Genomic DNA, 20,238 nt, shown 5'->3' on the forward strand with positions numbered 1-20,238 from the left:
TTGGAGTGACATCCGAATTTAAAATTCAAATTTGTTTACGTCTCTTCATTGGGAACGATAGAGTGTGGATATTTTAGCTATATACAATTGTGTGCAATTGGAGTTGTAAAAATCTAATGGCACCTAAATAGAGCCTATGTGGAGGTGTAATTTTACAGCCCCATTAGAGCTGCCCCGAGAAAAGTTGCTTCCTGCATTTTTTTAAAAACTGAAATGACGTCTTCCAGGCTTAATCTGTGGGCTTAAGCACTTTTAGGAAACCTTTTAGTTTTAATTATTCTTTAGTATCTGTTATTTCTTTGACTTATTCCTAGAATAGCAACCGTGTAAGTATTTAACAAAATCCCTCATGCAGTTAACAGTGAAGTGTTTGTCTTCATTTAGTTGATCGGTTCTTTCCTTTGAAGTTCACTTTTGCATTAAGGATACCTTAGTTTCTATGTTGTTCTTGCTCTTTGTAACAAAAACAAGTGTGGAGGTTAGAGTTCTTGTGCCAGGTCTTGCTAACAGGTGTAGAACTTATTTCTGAGTGATTGGCCTCGTATTTGGGGCATCTATCCTTCAGAATAAAGATCTAACCGTGTATAACCCATCTGCATCAAGCACCTGTCTTGCAGCCATGAGTTATGTGATCTGGGTCCAAACTGCAAAAATCCGAAGCAACCCTGTCCTTACATAGTTGAGTATTATTCAGAAAATACTTCAACCTCCGGGTGTCTTGTTGAGGATACATTAATTTGGCCACAAGAAACGATCACGCATCAAGAAGTTCAGTGCATGCTCCAATTTTATAGGTTTGTTCTGTTTAATACTATCGTTGTTCATTTCCACCTACGTTTTACGTTTCTCTTTCAATGTACACTGAGATTTTTTTGGCACTTTATTCAGATGTTTGGTTAGGTTAGGTTCTCTTTTTAATGCAGTTGTGGTAGGAAACAGAGCGTTGATTATTTAGGTGGAGTTGCTCCAGATGGCCATGGCCTTGTGGGTTTGGGGCTTGGTGACATTTCAGTGCCAAGTATCCTTGCAAAAGTAGGATTGATGAGGAATTCTTTCTTCATGCTTTTAATGAAGATGACTCTGGGAGAATTTTCTTTGGGGACCAAGGACCTTCAAAATCTTCGCTTGGCAGTTGGCACCCTCTCGGTCTCTTGACCTCCCTCCAAGTACGCGGTATTTGACATTATTCAATATAGAGTGGTTAGTGTTGGTCCATTGCTTGGTTAGGGCTTAATACGTGATTGATGAAGAAAACCACCTGCAGGCTCGAAATATATATTGATATAAAGCACCATTAGATTTTGAACAAATTGTCTAATTATGATTCTCAACGAAGCAGTTTAACCTGAGGTTGGGATTTTAGTGGAAAATACTGTAATGTTGAAATGCTGATGGACCCAAAGTGCACTTTTGTTTTGTTATATCCTAATTTCAATTAAAAATATATAGTATGATTGCCATACAGTGTACATTCTGCAGGCCTTATGGAAGTTGCTGATGTATTAAATCTTTCTTTCAGCTTTTGTTGACATATGACAGCTGCGACCTTACGCATTATCGTTCATCACAGCAGCCCTTCCAACAGAGCGTGCAGTTGTATTGACTATTAAGGCATGGTTCCACATCTAACAGTATTCTGAACAAGATGGGAGCTTCACCTAATTACCTTATATTCCAGCAGAATGTGGCTGCTTCGAGCTTCCTGTGCTTCAATGATATATAACAGCTTTCCTGGTTAACTGGAGCATTCATTGTAGAAGAGAGAAATTGGCCATGGACTATGGTTGATGTTTCATGTATTGATGCATTTTCCTTTTGGCAGAAGTGTCATTTATACTGTTTCATGTATGTTACCTTTCTCTTCGGCATCGCCACCAACTGTTCTCTAATTGAGAGATCCATTTTCTTTTTGAGGAAAGTGTTGTTTAATTGAAGAAATGGAGAAGGCATTTAAAGCAATTGAAGCGAATGATGTCGATCATTTCTTGTAATACCATTATCAGTGTGCGGTCCGTGTCTGGAGATTATGCCGTGGGATTGAAATATTTAGACGAGATAATGGACAAAGGAATTGGGTAAGAGTTGATGATTTCACGTTTGCAAGTGCCCTTGCTTCTTGTGCAGGGATTGCATCTATCCGTCTGGGAAAGCTGATTCATGCTCATATTGTTGTCAGAACAAGGCTGAATTTGGATGTTGGGGTTGGTAATGCATTGTGAACAAGTAACTAAAAGTGGTAGCATTGGATATGCAATCGCCATTTTTTATCGAATGACACACCGCAATCTTGTTTCCTGGAACGCAATCATAGCTGCACTTGGAAAACATGGATTGAGCAGAAAAGCACTTCATATGCTTGAGCTGATGAGAACAGTCTGAGTAAAGCAGGATTCTATGACATTTATTTGACTGCTAGCCTCTTGTAATGCTGCAGGGTTGGTCGACGAGGGAGAGGCCTGCTTCAATGCAATGAAAGAGTTTTATGAGATAACCTTGAAATCAAACATTTGTCTTGCCTGGTTGTCTACTGGCGAAAGCTGAGAGATAAGTGTTTGGAAATCACGGATTGGGCAGAAAAACACTTGGTACCTTTGAGCAGATGAGAACACTGGGAGTCATGCCAGATGCAGTGACAGGTATTGGAATTCTATCCTCCTGTAACCATGCAGGGTTGCTCGGCTAGGGACAGGCCTGCTTCAATACAGTGAAAGAGATTTGTGAGATACCCCTAGGCTGCAGGCTGCATGGCAATATTATAGTTGGTCAATGGGACGCTCACCGGCTTTTGGAGATTCAATTTGTTACCAGTTCACCTCATCTCCTATTAAGAACTTATATGCTTTATGTGGGAAGTCGGATGGCGTTGCAGATGCAAGGAAAATGTTGAATGGCGTTGGACTGAAGAAGGAAACTGGGTATAGTTTAAATGAAGTGAAAGGAATTTGAAGAGAAGTTTGGAGTAGGGGATGTCCCGGATCATTTTATGCAAGAGATGAAAGAAATACTCAGTTTGAAGTGGGATTATTTGTTTGCAAGCTCATATTGTTTTAACAGTTTTTTAGATTTCCACCCAGCAATTTTGCCAATTAGACTTCTACCCCAGCAACTTTGGCTTTGCCAATTAGACTTCCACCCCCAATTTTACAGCATGACCAAGTCAGCCCCCTTTGATTGGATGTCATCCGGTTAGTGCATGTGCAATGTCAATTCTACTCATCACCATGTAAAACAGTTTTTTAGATTTCCACCCCAGCAACCTCAAGAAGAAGATTTCGTGTTTTACAGAAGCCCAATTGAACGAGAAGAAGAGGTCCTTCCCTTTTTCTTCATTTCAGTATTCATTAATTATTAATTTTTTCAATTAATAAACCTTTTTATCTTTGGTTGGGTTTCTCTCTGTAGGCTTGCCATATGTTGTGCTTATTATCGAAGGAGCTTCTGGGAGATTTTTAGGCATGTGCTCACATGTTCATTCCAGATGTTCATCTTGCTTTCAGGTTCTTTTCAAGTTTGTCGTCATAACTGTACTTGTGATTGTTGAATCTGCAGACAACTGCTTAAAGACGGTACTACTAAACTATTTCTATAATTTTCTATTTTCTTTTAATATATATGCTACTTTTGATAAAAATAATATTCATATTTCAGATGTTGCATAACTGCAAAGTTGTGCGTGTGCTCCCTCGAATTGCTAATTGTGCTAAAAAAATTAATAGAAATTCCTAATCAGCCCCCGCCACCGCTTATTGACAACGCCCTCGTGCCACACTTCTTATAACTCTTGAATTGGTTTCGTGGAAAACTGTGACTAAAGGAACTAATGACAAGAAGGTTATAAAGAAGATCCTCAAGGAAGGAGAAGGTTATGAGCATCCAAATGAAGGAACAGTGGCTAAAGGTGAATTATGAGCGTCCAAATGAAGGAACAGTGGATAATAAGGAGTATCAATTCGTTTTATGTTAGAGCAAGTCCAATGGGGTGCTAAAGTTAAATATAACACCCAACCACAAAAATGTCATTCCAATGGGGTTGCTAAAAGAGTGTTAAATTTGGAAGCAACTAAAAACCCAGCCAAAATTAAGACCTTCGTTAGCAGCTGTCATAATAAGTTTCGGGAGACGGACGGCATAGTTTCTGTCATTTGTTGGTTATTTATGTACAAACGGCAGCCGTCTGTCTCCCGTTTTAATAAAATGGATGGACGATATAGTTTATGCAGTCTGTTGCAATTTTCACGTTTTTAGTAACTGCCATATACAGACGGCATAGTTTCTGCCGTTTGTTGCAATTTAACATACAAACGGCAGAGTATTCGAATTTAACAGCTGCTAAAAAATGTGATTGGAATGGTTTTTTGCTTTTGGGCTGCTAAATATGGCTGGGCCTGCTAAAAGGCCCATGTGACACTTTTTAGCAACCCATTATAGTAGCCCTCCATTGGACTTGCTCTTACAGTGCTAAATTATAGGAGTTCTTAGTGGAATGGGATGCGTTGTAGTGTGCATAATATTATCTAATTTGTCTGACATTGAAACTAATTGGGAAGTTGCAAGATGGAACTGTGTTTATGAAGATGGGTCATGACGATGATGAGCTATTTGAGTTCAAGAAGGATGAAGGTACCTACAGTAGTTCGATCTCATCCTTTATCAGCCAGTAGTGCACCTGCGTTCAACCAATTTACCTAAATGCAGGCACCACTTTCTTTCCACTTCATACATACAATAAATACATCATAAAATAGAGTTAGGAGACATATAAACTCTAATGATTTAAAGCTACAAAACTAGGGAAAATACTCACTCTATTAACATCTAATGCAGTCAATACGTATGTCTACTATCTAGTATGATTTGGAATGAAATTACTATAGAAAAAAATGAATTCCTTCATGCCTTGCTGCCCGATGCAAACTCAACACCTAATACATGTTAGTTAAATTGGGAAATTGTATCCAACCTGTGTGATATAGTTTCTTAGCAACATTCATCATAAACGACTCAAACGAGCCATTCTCTTAGCAATAGGGTAAAATATCAAGGGTTAACGAGTATTACCCCTAGATGGCCAAGTAGGGTCTCCCTAAACACACGATCAACTTGGATTGACCGTTAAATTTCAAGTCAAGCAACTAAAAATTTACACAAATGCCCTCATTATTTTCAAAAAATAAATGTTCAATTTTAATTAGGTGGGGACAATTGTGTCGTTTTCAGCCATTTGACTTAAAAGTTAACAGTCAAGTCAAACCAAGTTGACCGTGTGTTTGGGATACTACTTAACCCAAATATCAAGAACAAATATATTGGAGGAGAAATAGAAAAGAATGTACACATGGTTTTCACTAAGAACATACTAATTCAATTAGGAAAAAAATAAAGGCCAATGTAGTTAATGACTGTATGGTGAAAGGAAAAACTTTAAAGACATAAGTTGCACCCACCCATTGCAGCTTGGATGGGTGTTATGGCTTGGATAGGCCATTGGATTCCTCCACAACAAAAAGTATTTGAAGTCCCCTTGCAACTTGCAACCTAACATCAATAATTCATTTGCATCGAAAAAAAAACATCAATAATTCATTTGGCTTTTGTTGTATCCCAAGAGCAGGACGTAACGAAAAAGAGTGGTAAAACCAACTTTTGTTGTATCCCAACTTTTGTTGACTTAAAAAACTCTCCTTGATTAGTCTTCCTTTAAAATCTACCAGATCGAGGAGCCTAAGCTTCTTGCATATGCTTTCCTCTCTTCTTTGTTGATTAAAAAAAAAAAAAACATGGCTGAAGCAATAGTTTCTGCTGTCATAGACCAGTTGGCCTCAGTCATTCGAAATGAAGTTGAACAGGAGGTGCGGTTAGTGGTTGGCGTTAGTAAAGAAGTAAAAAAATTGGAGACTAAGCTCACTCTGATCAAAGCGGTGTTTGAAGATGTTGAAAAGAAGGAAATTCATGATAATGCAATAAAGATTTGGTTGGGAGAGCTCAAAGATGTGATGTATGATGCTGATGATGTATTGGACGAATGGAACACACATATTTTCATCTCGTGGATAAAGGGATTTACTGCTGATGGCTCTCACGTGGCCAACATGATGCATTCCTACTTGTTATCTATGTGTGCTTGCTTTAAACATGTTGGCGCACGCCATGACATTGATCACAGGATTAAGGGCATAAGAGAAAGACTAGATGAGATTGCTCTCAACAAGGATCAACTAAGCCTCTTTAGTTCAAAGTCATGGTCACGAGGAACCTCAACAATTCACTAACTCTGTTGTCAAGGGCGGCTCAAGGCAATTGGGGGCCCTAAGCAAAGTTCAAATAAAATTGTTACATCTTATAAGATATGATTTGTTTATGTTATTTCATATGAATGCAAACCATTAGTTTATTTAACAAAAATTTTAGAAAATAGCAATTATTGTAAAAATTGATCAAACTATTTTCTTTTTTCTTTCTTGAATAGTCTCTTCACAATCTTTTTTTTTTATAACAAAAAATTTAGAAGATAACAATTATTAATTATTGTAAAAATTGATCATAACATTTTCTTTTTTCTTTCTTGAATAGTCTCCCCACAATTTATTTTTTTAATAACAACAAATTTAGAAGATAACATTTATTGTAAAAATTAATCCTAACATTTTCTTTTTTCTTTCTTGAATAGTCTCTCCACAAACTTTTTTTTTTTGTTTTTTTTTTTTTTTTTGTGAGGGAGGTCCTCACATATAAAGAGATCCAAGACAAAACACTATAAATAACATAAGAAAGAGTGGAAGAATAAAAAAAAATGTCCTACACTTATAACACTAGCAGATCATGGCGAAACAACAAGGTCACAAACTTGAAATTTCAATAGATTTATTTAATAAAAAATTACACGAGAGAGAGAGAGAGAGAGAGAGAGAGAGAATTTTTCAATAAAATTGTTACATCTTATAGATATGATTTGTTTATGTTATTTCATATGAATACAAACCCTTAGTTTATTTAACAAAAATTTTTAGAAGAGAACAATTATTGTAAAAATTGATCTTACTCTTTTCTTTTTTCTTTCTTAAATAGTCTCTCCACAATCTTTTTTTTTTATAACAAAAAATTTAGAAAATAACAATTATTAATTATTATAAAAATTGATCCTAATATTTTCTTTTTTGTTTCTTGAATAGTCTCCTCATAAATTTGTTTTTAATAACAAAAAATTTAGAAGATAACAATTATTGTAAAAATTAATCCTAACATTTTTTTTTTCTTGAATAGTCTTTCCACAAACTTTTTTTTTTGTTTTTTTTTTGTGAGGGAGGTCCTCACATATAAAGAGATCCAAGACAAAACACCATTAATAACATGTATCAGAGATATTAGGTCGGGATCTTGACAAACAAAAGATACTAAACTTGCTGCTATATGAGACTAGTCAACAAGAAACTCAGGTCCGTATACCTATCTTGTCAATAGTTGGAACTGCTGGATTTGGTAAGACAAGTCTCAAAATAACATATATTCACTTCAAGAAAAGACAAACTGGAATATAAGTCATCTCACTTTTAACTTTTCAACTTTACCCTAATCTTCTACATACTTTAGGTACTTTATCTCTGAGAAAGAGCATATTTGTTATCTTTTTTGTTTTTTTTGTCAAATTAAATTGGTTACAAAAAATCGACTTTGATTTATTCTTTTTATCACAATAATTGTCTAATGTAGTCATTGTATGTTATTAACTTAATATATTAATATTTTTTGATAAATTGTATTTCATTTACATCCTTTTAGTTTATCAGAGATAATTTGTAGTCAATACTCAAAAAGAACATTCGTCTATACCAGAGTGGAGGACTTGAAACCTTCCTATTCCAATGAAATACAGGCTGCATAAGCATATGACAGTTGGTGCTTCCTAGATACATGGGAAATCGCTCAGTTTTAGAAAATATGGAAAACATATTGTCAAATGACGAGGTTTCGGACCCTTCTGCCTGGTATAGATGATTTGCATTTGTAATTAAAACACATTCCCGTGATATTAGTGTATCACACCATTCAACTGAAAACCATTTCAAGGGAAGTTAAGTCAGCATTTCTTGCATTTTTACTATCACTTATTTTCCTTTATACTATTTGTAGTCATTTATCAGAAGACATTTCAGTCGTATCTCATCATTCACTACTATGGTATTTATTACATCAATGTTGACTCCTTGTAATGTTTTGGTTATATGAACACGCGCCTTCACATTCTCAGGAAGAAATGCATGACCTAGTGTCTATTATTAATCAGCTATGCTACTTTTTATCTTTGATAACTTTTAAGTTGGAAAGAACTCAACATAACTTAACAAGCTGCTTTATCTCCACAAATAAGCTCCACCTTGTAGCAAAAGGATCCAGAATGTCCTTTTTCTATGGAGGCTTAACGGTCAGTTTGTCATTTCATGTTTTCTCTCATGTACGGTGGACTGAAAATTTAGGCACATTGAATAAGTTCTCAAGTTGTAATACTTTTATCTGTATGTTGAAAATTGTTTGCTCCAGGTGACATTGTCTACCATCCCTTGTATATTTTGGTACATAGGTCATACATCTCACTGAATAACATATTCGTTTAGTGTCCGTACTTGAAGCATGTAATTAAATGAAAAACTCCTGTACTATGTTGTTATCTTTGTTAACGTCTAATTCTGCAATTTAGATACCAGATCACCCTCACATTTTTTCTTTTGGTGCAAAATGTACTTATCTTGGATCAGTAATATTTATGAAATCTTATTCTTTTTTTGGTTGATTTAGGTCTCCATGCTCAAGAGTCGTGTAAATATTGCTAGTGGTACGCCAAGTAGGTAAGGAATGTAAGCTTTTGACTATTTCTGCAATTGTAGCCCTTGGCTCAAACCTTAAAAGGAATATTTCCCTTAAGCACTAAATTTTTAGCAGGATAGTGTTGAGAAGACAATTATTAATAAACATTGTTGTATGTATGATGTGGCTCTTTTACAACACTTTTTTTTTTTTTCAAGAACCAACTTACATATTGAAGATTGTAGAGTTGGATAGAAAGTTATTTACTAATAAACATGCGCGTAAGTATGAGGTGGCCCTTTGTCAATACTCCTTTTTTTTAGAGCCAACTTACATATTGAGAATTGTAGATTTTGTTAGAAAAGGGAAACTTCAATACTTGAGGAGTGATCTTGTTGCTAGTTGTGCATGCACTCTTTAATTAAAAACCAACTTATGTATTGGAAAATTTGGACTTGATAAATAAAGAAAACGTACATGGAAAAACTTGAACCCTTTTGGAGTGTACTTTTTGGCTAGTTGTGATTAGTTGTGATAAGTAGCATGGCTATTTCAACTTTATGAAAGTTCTGGCACCTTTCATCTTAACAAGACTATCTAGATGACATCACCAAAACTACCAAAGCCTATTTGCTAGTGATGGGCTTGAAAATTGGAATCTCTTGTCTAACATTCGGAATGTAGTTGGTTGGGAGCTGTATGAGGGTTGTCATAGGTAGGGCTGTCAATGGGTTTTGATAACCCGATAACCGACCCGAACCAAATCGATAAAAAATGGTTTGGATTTTGATAATTTGATTTATTTTCTATCGACCGAAACTAAACCGAACCGATAAAATATTGGTTTGGTTTCGGGTTTGTCCTCCACCAAACCGATATGAACCGATAAGATGACATTTTAGTAATATTTATGATTAATTTTGTATATGTTTATCAATTGTGTGGTTGAAATTAATTGATTTAATTTAAGATTTAATTGATTTTATAGTTTTTGGTTTGGGTCGGTTCGGATTCGGTTTGCAATATTTTTTATTGGTTCGGTTCGGTTTCGGGTTCCAAAATTTCTAATTGGTTCGGGTTCGGATTTTCCAATTCCAAAACCCAAACCGATCCATTGACAACCCTAGTCATAGGGGCGTAGCCTTAATTAAGTAGTTCTTTAGAACGGGCACTAGGACTTAGGATGTCGATTTGCACCATGTTAGTGAGATTCTCTCTCACATTTGTATCCTTGTTACATCCTAATTAATAAATGTTACTTACAAAAGAAAATCTTTCCTAGATCAATCTATTATCAAATATTGATGGCAATAGGGCTTTCCATTAGAAGTGATAAAAATTCAGTAATGTATCACATTTGTTTCTGTTGTTTGGTGTAGGCTAACTGAATGGTACCGAAGTAATCAGTGAAAAGATCTTAATCAAAGTACAAATTAGCGAAACCATAAGTAGGGGCCTCAGATTGGCTATGACAAGTGGATGAGTGATTGAGCAAGTGAATGAGTTATTTATATGTTAACAAAATCGACTCCAAATTTTGGTTCTTCTAGAGTACACGTCCATCTTGTAATATGTGACTTAGGGTGTGTTTGTTTAGTGGCAAATGGGGGTGGCAAATAAAATTTTCCCACTAGATGCACCATTTGCCAGTGTTTGGCTGCATTTAAGGGTAGTGGCAAACACTATTTGTTATTTGCCGACAAATGAAATTTTCCCACTAGAAGTGGGAAAATAGAATCCAGCTCCCCCCCTAAACTCTTTTGCCACCCCTTATTTTCCCACTAGGGCAATAAAAATTTGCCACCATCTCTTCTCTCTCTCTTTCACAGCCGCAACACTTCGCTCTCCATCTCTCAAGCCCCAGCTCGAACTCAAAAGGTAATTTGTCGCTCTCCTCTCATCTCTCTCTCTTCATCTGCTCTCCTCTCTCCTCTCTCACTTCTCTCTTCATCTCTCTATCTCTCCTTCATTAAAATTTTCTGTCCTCTCACGGTTTTTTTTTGTTGGTAACTTTCAGAAATTGAAGAAGATTGAAGAAATTGCGTCAGGTACAAATTCGATTGCTTTAGATATGTTGGTTTTTTTTTAGAACTATGTTGGATTGTTGGGCTGTTGTGTGAATCATTGTAGAGTTGTGGTAGTGAATGTCAAACAAATTTTGATTGAATATACAAGTTCTTTAATTCGACTCTTTAGTTTGCCCGACCACTCGGTTGTTTGATCGCCACTTCAAACTTCAAAGTCTATTTGGAAATTAAAACTCCTCACATCAGTTGGTTACTCCTCACTTCAAACTTGAAGTTTGATCGCCACTTCAAACTTCAGTTGGTTACTCCTCACATCATTAAATATTTGGTTGGAGATAGTTATTCATCTTTTTAGTCTTTAACGTAATAAGAAAAACAAGTGTATGAACTGAAATTTTTTGACTTTACCGATCAGGAAGAACAAGTGTTTTGGTCGTAAATTTTACTTTCAGTTTGCTCTGGCTAGTATCCAACACAGCTTGGCATATAAACACTGCTAGGAATCTGGGGATTTTTTTTTGTCTTTTTTGGGGGGGGAGGGGGGAGGTAATACGAGGGGGCAGTAGTACATTATTTTAAATCTTTTTTTTGGAGGGGCGAAGGAATGCGGCATATGTTTATTGGGCTGTCACAGATATGGGTCCTCGTAGCATTTCTCTACCAATAGAGAATTCATGAGTTCATGACTTCCTAAGCAAATGTGTATTGGGAAAAAATTTACTTTAGCAATTTGAAATTGAGGCCTGTAAAAACTCAGTTTAGGCAATCTTTTTTCAGATTAAGAAAAAAACCACAACTTCCATGGATTGCATTCTTATGAGTATTAGGCACTTGAATTTGGAAAGCAAAGGCTAATCTTGAGTAGTAATGGGATTTAATTCGGATACGAGGACTAAAACTAGTTTTGTCTTTTATAAAAGAGATTCTGAGATAGAGAGACGATGTTTTAGGACTGATTGGATGATGATTGAGTATGCTTTAGTTGATCATCAAATGGTATGTTTACTTTTTTTTTATTGTTATTATAATTTTGAGTACCGTTCAGTTATTGTTAGTAGATAAGAATGCTTATGATTCAAAGTTTCTGATGTCGCGTGGAGGATTTAACTTATAGGGCCTATGCTTATAAATCTTGCAATTAATTATGTTGCTTTAGATATGTTGGTTTTTATTCGATTTTAAGGCTCGATAGTTGAAATTATGAACTTGGGTATTTGTATTTACATCTGTTTTGGTAACTGTTATGAACTATTTTGGGTATTTGTATTTGTATTCGATTTTATTCCATAATACATCTCCCATTGATGGCCTATCAACACCATAATCCGCCAAACACTTTTCAGCCGCTTCAACAAACTTCTTTAGCGACCCCGAGTTTATACCTTCATATCTGATGAGTGTCCATTACCTTTTCAAGCATGCCTTTCCTATGCCACTGTAATGCATGAAAATTAGATTTTTAGTTCAATTATGCATTAAAATTACCATATATTAAGAACACAAATGCCTCGAATACTAGATTTGTTTTAGAGGGTTTTATGTGTCATTCACCGCATAAATGCCTCGAATATTATTTGTTTCAAACTAGGTATGGGAAGTGGTGGTGTTAATTCAATGCGTGGTAATTCCCGAGTTACATGGAATGCCAATATGGAAGCGATCTTGATTGAGGTGTTGTTGGAGGAGGCTTCTAGTGGGAGAAGGAACAGTTATATTGCCATTAATGGGTGGACGACAGCGAGCTTGAATCGAATTGCTAATGAAATAAATCGACGACTAAATATGACTCTTGTATCTGACAATGTCCGATCAAAGTTAAAAATAATAAAGAAAGATGGGACACTCGACCAAGCAGGGTTGTGAGGCTTTGGTCTATCTTGAGGTGGTCATGTTTTGAAAATAAAACTTATTTGTGCTAATTTATTTTAGATATTACTATCTTGGGTGCAGTTGATGGTACTGTGTTATGAACTTATGAACTTGTTATGAACTTATGAACTTATGAACTCTGTCTCTTGTGTTTTGGGACTGTGTTCGTTATGAACTCGTTACTTCTATCTCTTTTGAAATTATTTTGAATTTGTGTGTGTGTGCTAGTGGAGGTGCTGAGTGTGCTGAAATTAATATGTCTTTAATTGTTAATAATCATGCCAAATATTTTCATAGATCATATTGTGAAATCTATATAACTTTAAGAACGTTGATATATAATTTTGTATATGTGGATATTGGACACACAATTAATAATTTGTATACCTTATTAATTTTTTTATTTTTTGAGGTATTGTAGAATGATGACCGAACGTGAGCGTAGGTTAGTGGCATTTCTAATTATAGTTATGGGTGCCCATATGATGATGACATGGTGGTATAGGAGAAGGTATATGGGGAGGTATAGGCCTAGGCGTAGGGCTCCACCAACTCTTACTAGAGCTCCTCGTACGAATTATGATCAAGTGCGGAGAATTGTTTTGCGTAGGATGTATACAACCACTGACCGATTCTGCCATGAGCATTGAGGATGAGACGGGTCGTGTTTTGTCGACAGTAATCGTTTGCGTGGTCATGGCCTAGCCGATAGCAGACATGTTACGGTGGAAGAGCAAGTGGCCCTATTTCTTAACACAGTTGGGCATGATATGCGCAATCGGAATGAAACATTTCAATTCTTCCATTCGGGAGAAACAGTACACCGCTATTTCCATGTTGTGTTGGCTGCAATCCTTCGTCTATTCAAAGAGTTAGTAACAAATGCTACCGCAGAGAACTCTCCTCGCGAGTGTTCCAACACGCATCATTGGCATTGCTATTTTAAGGTGAGTCAACTTTTGGAAAATTTGTTAGGATCATTTTGATTACAAGGTTTGGTAGTTTAGTCAATATTAATCAAGTTTTTTTATGTTAGGATGCGGTTGATGGTACACACTTTCAAATTAATTTGCCATTGGCACAACAGGCTAGGTATCGTAATAGGAAAGGTCAAGTCACCCAAAATGTGTTGGTAGCTTGCACATTTGACATGAGATTCACATACGTGCTTGCAGGGTGGGAGGGATCCTGCCACGATGGAAGGTTATTAAGGAGTGCAGTGTCTCGTCCAGGGCATAAACTTACTATTCCAAATGGTAAGTACTATCTTGCGGATGCTGGGTTCGCTTTAGTGCCAGGGTTTCTCACGCCTTACCGTGGTGTGCGGTATCATCTTAGAGAGATAGGTGAAGTTCAACCTGAAAATCATAAAGAACAATATAACTTTCGCCATTCGTCCTTGCGAACTGTTGTTGAAAGGACAATCGGTATCTTGAAGAAGCGATTTGCTTATCTAAGGCATCCAGCTTTCCACGACCCCACGACACACACAAAGGTAATCCTTGCATGTTGTGCATTGCACAATTTTTTGCGAGAAGAAGATCCTAGCAGTACTTTGAGTGATGAGGAGCTCAGTGATGAGGAGGAAGAGGATGACTGAATATTGATATGCAACCAGCCGCTGGGTGGACTAATTTTAGGGATGAGTTGTCAATTGCAATGTGGGAAGATAACGATGTGGAGTAATCGTGGTTAAGATTGTGTAATAAACATTATGATTTTAGTAGGGTGTTTTTGTAATAGACATTATGACTTTATTATGGTGTTCTTGTTTTGTTGGATAATGGTTTAACTACTTATAATATTTTATTGTCTCGGTCTTCTTCTACGGCTTTGTACTTTGATTGATATGTAATATTGTTTATTGGTTATGTTTGTTTGCTATTTGATATGTTTGTTTGCTATGTTCATCGTTGGTTCATTGCTTCAAACTAGGTATGGTAGGTGGTGTGAGTACTCCTTTGAATGGTGTTGACAATAGAAAACGGAAGAGATCATCCCAAATTAGATGGTTTCCCAACATGGAAACCATTTTGGTAGAGGTATTGTTAGAGGAGTTAGCTAATGGGGGCAGGAGGGCTGATAATGGGTGGAGGAAAGAAAGCTTGAAGCGTACTGCTGATGAAATCAATTCACGACTTGGCATGAATCTTGTATCTGACAATGTAAGGTCAAGGATGAAAACAATGAAGGCTGCTTGGTTAGTTGCCAAACATGCAGTCGATGCTAGTAGGTTTGGTTTAGCTTTCAACAAAGAGACCAAGAGAATTGATGCGGATGATAATGCATGGGAGAGTTACATAAAGGTAAAAAAATATTCTATATATATTTTCTTTGTAAATTTTTGGGTGTCATATTGATTGATATATTGTGGGATATAGGCTCATCCTGGGGCAAGTAGTCTTAAGCAGAAGATGTTTCCTTTCTATGATGAATGTTGTATTCTTTTTGGGAATGACCATGCAACTGGAGAAGGGGGTAATACTGGGTTCGATGATATGGAAACAGATTCGAGAGGTTAGCTGATTTTGAAGTAAATAGAGTTGATTTTTGTGCATCTAACTTGTTATGAAATTAACTTTATGTTTCTATAACTTGTTTAGATAATATTGAGGAAACCCAAGGAGGTGGGGGTGATGCACCCGAAGTTGCTATGAGCGAAGCTGATGGTGCTGCTACTTCTCAAACTGAGAGTGCTCAGAATACCACTACACCTACTGCCAAGAAATCTAGGAAGTCTCGGTTCTTTGAGGATATACCCGAACCCCCTTCGTTTAAGGTGTTCACTGATGCGGTAATTGAATTAGCCAAGGCCTAGAAACCACCAGAACCTGTACCAGTAGTAGTTGCCCCAAAGCCAATAGAATTGTTGAAGGATGCTTTGCATTCTCTTCCGGATATGAATCCGGAACTTTACCTAAGGTCACTTGACTTGCTGGCAGTTGATTTGCCACTAATAGAGGTATTCTTGGGCCTTGAAGAGGATATCAAGGCTGCTTGGTTGTTTAGGAAGCTACACCAAGCGTGTCTTTGAGCGTAAGATGTTTCTAAGGTTTTATGTTGGCAAGTTGCAACTTTAATAAGTTTTTATTTATGTCCTACATGCATCTATTTGATTTGTAAGGCCAAGTGTGAGTTTATTTGGATATTTTGTATTGAGGTACAAGTGTTGGATTATTGGATTTAATTCTCCTTCTTTCGTTAGTGGTATTATATATGACATCTGTTTTGGCACTTTCTCTTATTTTGGCGGCTTTACATTTCGGACTTTGTTTCTAGTTCTTGTTTTTCGACAACTACTTTATTTCACTTGAATTTGCCGTGTCGGTTTAGTAGTTGTCAATTGCTTTGTCCGGGCGGCCGAAAGTGTCGAAGTGTTGAGTGTTGAGGTCGCGGTGTCAGAGAGGCCGTGCAGTGTTGAGTCTTGAGCGAGTGTCTTTGTGGTGGCGATGGTGGTGGCTTTGTGCAGAGAGGAGTCTTTGTGTCTTTGAGTGCGAGAATGTTGAGTGTAGAGTGTCTTTGTGTGCTATGGTGGCTGTGGTGGTGGCTGTGTGCAAAGTGTCGATTGTTGAGACCGCAGAGTGTTGTGTGCGAGTGTGCGGTTGTGGTTGTGTGCGAGAGTGCGAGTGTTGAGTGTTGAGTGTCGCCGTGTGCGAGTGTGGTGCTTCGTTGTGCGTGTGTGTGTGTGTTGTAGTGTGTGTGTGGTGTGTTGCAGGTGGTGCTGCTGTGTGTGTGTGGTGTGTGTGTGGTGTGTGTGCTTTGCGGTATGCGTGTGTGTTGCGGTGTGTGTGGTGTGTTGCGGTGGTGCTGCTGTGTGTGTGTGTTGCAGTGTGTGTGTGGTGTGTTCTCGGTTGAACAGAGGGAGCCTTTTCAATTCAGGACAATCCTCTACTTCAACTGTTTGAAGAGAGTCACAAACCATCACGCCCTTCCAAATGTTATTGGGTTTGCGGGTAGATCCCATAAGTTCAATTCCTTCAACCTTGGGAGTGCGACAGTTTCACATGCTTCTTCTTCTACTACAATTAGTTCCTCCAATTTCGCACAATCCGACACTCTGATCTCTTCCAGGTATTGAAAGTGTTGTAATAACCTAGTTGAAAACAAAGCGGTCCGGTTTGACACGGAAATTTTAACATCCGCCAAGAGTTTTCCGTACATGAATAGTGACTCCAAGTGCTCTTCAGTTTTGGTAATCCATACAATTCCAGATTACGTAACCTCGGGAGTACTGGAATGGCACCACTCTCATCACCATCCGCTACCACTAGCTCCTCCAATTGTGAGCAATTCACAACGCTGATCACTTCAAGGTTAAGAAGCTGTTGAAGCTAATACAGTACAAAGATTTATATATGATCTAAACCTTGGAACTTCTAATGAACCCCTTTACCACCATTCTAAAGTTGCAACCTTGGATGTGAACTTCTAAAAATGAAATTCCAATATTGTTCAGACAAATGATGCAGACCCGCGTGCTCCCACTTTGGATGGAAAAAGTGAACCAATAGCCCAATACCCATCACTACTCTCTAGGCGTCCCTTGGATTCTAGACACAATCCATACCTCCAAAAGTTGAAGGAAAACATTGGCTGATAGATAGAGCACAAATAAAAGTCATTAATGCAACTTAGAAATAAATACACTTGAACTTAAGTGTGTAGATATATAATTGTTGCTGCCTATGCATGTGGCCTGCATTATATATATATATATATATATATATATATATATAATTATTTTCTATGGCCATTTTGTATGTTGTAAAATTAATTGTATGTTTTATGGCCATTTTGTATGTCGTAAAAATAATTGTATGTTCTATGGCCATTTTCTAATATGATGGCGAGAATGGGAAAACACGTGGTGTTACATAAGTACTTTCGAGGGAAAGAATCACGGAGTGTACACAAATTGGGATGATCGTAAAGCCCAGGTGAATGGTCATAGTAACGCAGATTACTATGGATGTAAGTCCGTAGAAGAAATTTGAACATAGATTGGTCACTCACCTTCAGTAAGAGGTCTTCGAATCCATTATTCGTAGGTGCACACAACCTCCCCAAGTGCTAGCTTCACGTTCCACATGCACCTCACATAGAAGTTCCATATGCACCCATCGAAGAGACCAATTTGACAAATTCACTACCTCCCCAAGTGCTAGCTTCTCACGTTCCGCATGCACCTCACATAGAAGTTCCATATGCACCTCACATAGAAAATATGAGAGGTCATGTAGCTGAGCAACGCGACGATTGGGTCTACATCCGCTACTTGGTCATGGTGTTTTTAGTTATTTTAATTGCTGTAATAATCAAATTACTATTCGTCTTGTAGTTATACTAATCTGATATGTCTGTGGAATCTTCTAATTAAATTTATGTTTATGTGGTTGTAACGACATTTGGACCAAGTTTGTTTTACTAATTATCCTAATGCACTTTCTTAACTTGTCATTGTTTTAAGTATATTAACTAAATTTGTATGCTTATTAATTAGATATGGCAATGCGATGGACAACTGAGATGGACAATGTTCTTATCGGTATATTCCATAACGAGCTACTTCTAGGTCATAAGAATGAGAACGGATTTCTTCCAATATCAAAAGAGCGTGCAAGAGAAACACTCCAAAACACATTTACATTTGGTATCGACTTGACTATTAGTCATGTAACTCAAATGAGTGAAGACCTTTACGATGGATATCACGCGATATTGCTAGTGTAACAATGCAAATGAGGGTTTGAATGGAGTTATGAAGAACGAAATCATCATAGCTAGCAATGAGGTTTGGGATCAAGCCAGCAGCACGCGTGATCCGAAAGTATGAGAAAATATAGAAATAAAATTTATCCAAGGCACAATGACATTTTATATGTGTTTGGATAACAATGGTTGTTAAAGGGTATTGCACTTTGACTTTATTTTATGGTTGTTTCAAAGACACTATTACTATTAATGTTGAGTTGTATTGTTTTTAATTATCTTTATTTTATATTTTATTTTTAGTTTTTTTTAGACTATTGAGTTTGAAAACAAAAAAATATATATTTCCAAAAAGTTGAAAAATTATTTGCCATAGGAAAAAAACCATGTAAACAAACACTGGCAAAACTAGCAAATCCCATATTTTCCCACTAGAAACTTTTGCAAACAAACACTGGCAAACTGAAATTTTTCCACTACAAATTAGCCTGGCAAAACTCTAGTGGGAAAATGCTAGCAAATCTAATATTTTCCCACTACAAGTTTGCCACTAAACAAACACACCCTTAGTGTTAAATTTTAGGGGGCGACTACACCACATGTCCCAGCACAAAAAAACTATCCGAAGTCAACTGTGATTGGCTGGTTTAGAGAGAGAAAACAGGAGAGAGGAGATAGAAAGAGAGTTTGAGTTGTTATTTTATTTTTATCAACCAATCACAGTGGATTTGGGACGTTTTTTTTGTGTTGGGCCATGCGTTTTAGTTTTAGTTCTATCCTAAATTTTATAGCCAGGATTAAAAAGTTAATTGACGTGGATGCTTTGGGGCTTTCGAGGCTATCAGTGATTGTGATGGACATGCACACAGATGCAGAAGGCTATTCATTGCTTACTCTTCCGCAAGTCAGGTATAGCTATGGAACTCTATAGATTTAAAAAAAATTCGAGCCTTGGGTTTTTTTGTGTTATTAATTCTGCTTGACATCCATCAAAACTTTTTGTATTAAAATCGTCACTGATAGACTTTATTGTTGTTTCCTTTGGCAGTGAAGAGTTTTGGGACTTGTATAAAAGCCATTTTCACCACCTAAAGGTCCAGGGAGATCTACGCATCTGTCTCTACGGCCCAATATCTTGTGCGTGTGACAAAAAGAGTGCAGTAACTCATGATGAGTAACTACCGTTTATGAAGCAAAGATATTGAACAATCTGTTGTACTAGTATACTGATGAAGATTCATTGCACTTCAGTTCGTTTCTGAAAAATTAAAGTTATTCAATTCAATTAAGTCAGCAGGGTTCTGTACTTCTTTTTGTGGGTTTTGTATAGTGCACATCTAATAGCTATTCTTGAATCTATGTACCACAAATTAAATGGCAATTACTTCTGCATTGAGCACCTAGTATATACCAGCGCAATTCTACTAAACTAAAGTAGTTAACAAGAAGATGATGGTGTGAATTGGCGGTAAAGTTCACTAGACATCTATATTTGCTTGAGTTTTAGCATTTTTTTCTAATATATACGACTGGATGTATAAATTGATTGTCTCCAGCATAAAGTGTTTAGCTCTTAACTGATCGGTCAGCTGATGCCTTATACCAAGGTGTTTGCCGAATGACTAAGAGCACATACTGGTCTGGCACAGGGGCGGCTCAAGGCCATTGGGGACCCTAAGCAAAACTCGAATTGGGGGCCTTCTACAATTAATACCAATAAAATTGTTTACAACTTATGGCTTTATATATTTACATTATTTCATCATATGAATGCAAACCCTCATCCTTTATTCGGGCTTGGGACCGGCAATGTATTATCAAAATATTTTGGCAG

General features: G+C 36.9%; 3 long non-coding RNA genes across 4 annotated transcripts; all 3 read left to right on the top strand.

The window, feature by feature from the left end:
- The first annotated feature begins 322 nt into the window (after positions 1-322).
- On the top strand, positions 323-4,242 carry LOC147484738 (uncharacterized). Of its 2 annotated transcripts, none has more exons than XR_015204725.1 (4): positions 323-1,166; positions 1,520-3,310; positions 3,403-3,566; positions 3,649-4,242. It is a non-coding gene; the product is annotated as an uncharacterized LOC147484738 (long non-coding RNA). The 2 variants fall into 2 exon arrangements; XR_015204726.1 differs by having other exon boundaries at positions 323-794.
- Positions 4,243-8,704: 4,462 nt separating this feature from the next.
- Positions 8,705-19,975, top strand: LOC147484739 (uncharacterized). The gene is made up of 4 exons (XR_015205786.1): positions 8,705-8,836; positions 19,196-19,313; positions 19,453-19,872; positions 19,961-19,975. It is a non-coding gene; the product is annotated as an uncharacterized LOC147484739 (long non-coding RNA).
- Positions 10,382-14,851, top strand: LOC147484740 (uncharacterized). The gene is made up of 3 exons (XR_015206066.1): positions 10,382-10,677; positions 10,817-10,847; positions 14,631-14,851. It is a non-coding gene; the product is annotated as an uncharacterized LOC147484740 (long non-coding RNA).
- Positions 19,976-20,238: the final 263 nt, after the last annotated feature.

The sequence above is a fragment of the Coptis chinensis genome, chromosome 8, assembly GCF_015680905.1.
Source record: "Coptis chinensis isolate HL-2020 chromosome 8, ASM1568090v1, whole genome shotgun sequence".
NCBI lineage: Eukaryota > Viridiplantae > Streptophyta > Magnoliopsida > Ranunculales > Ranunculaceae > Coptis > Coptis chinensis.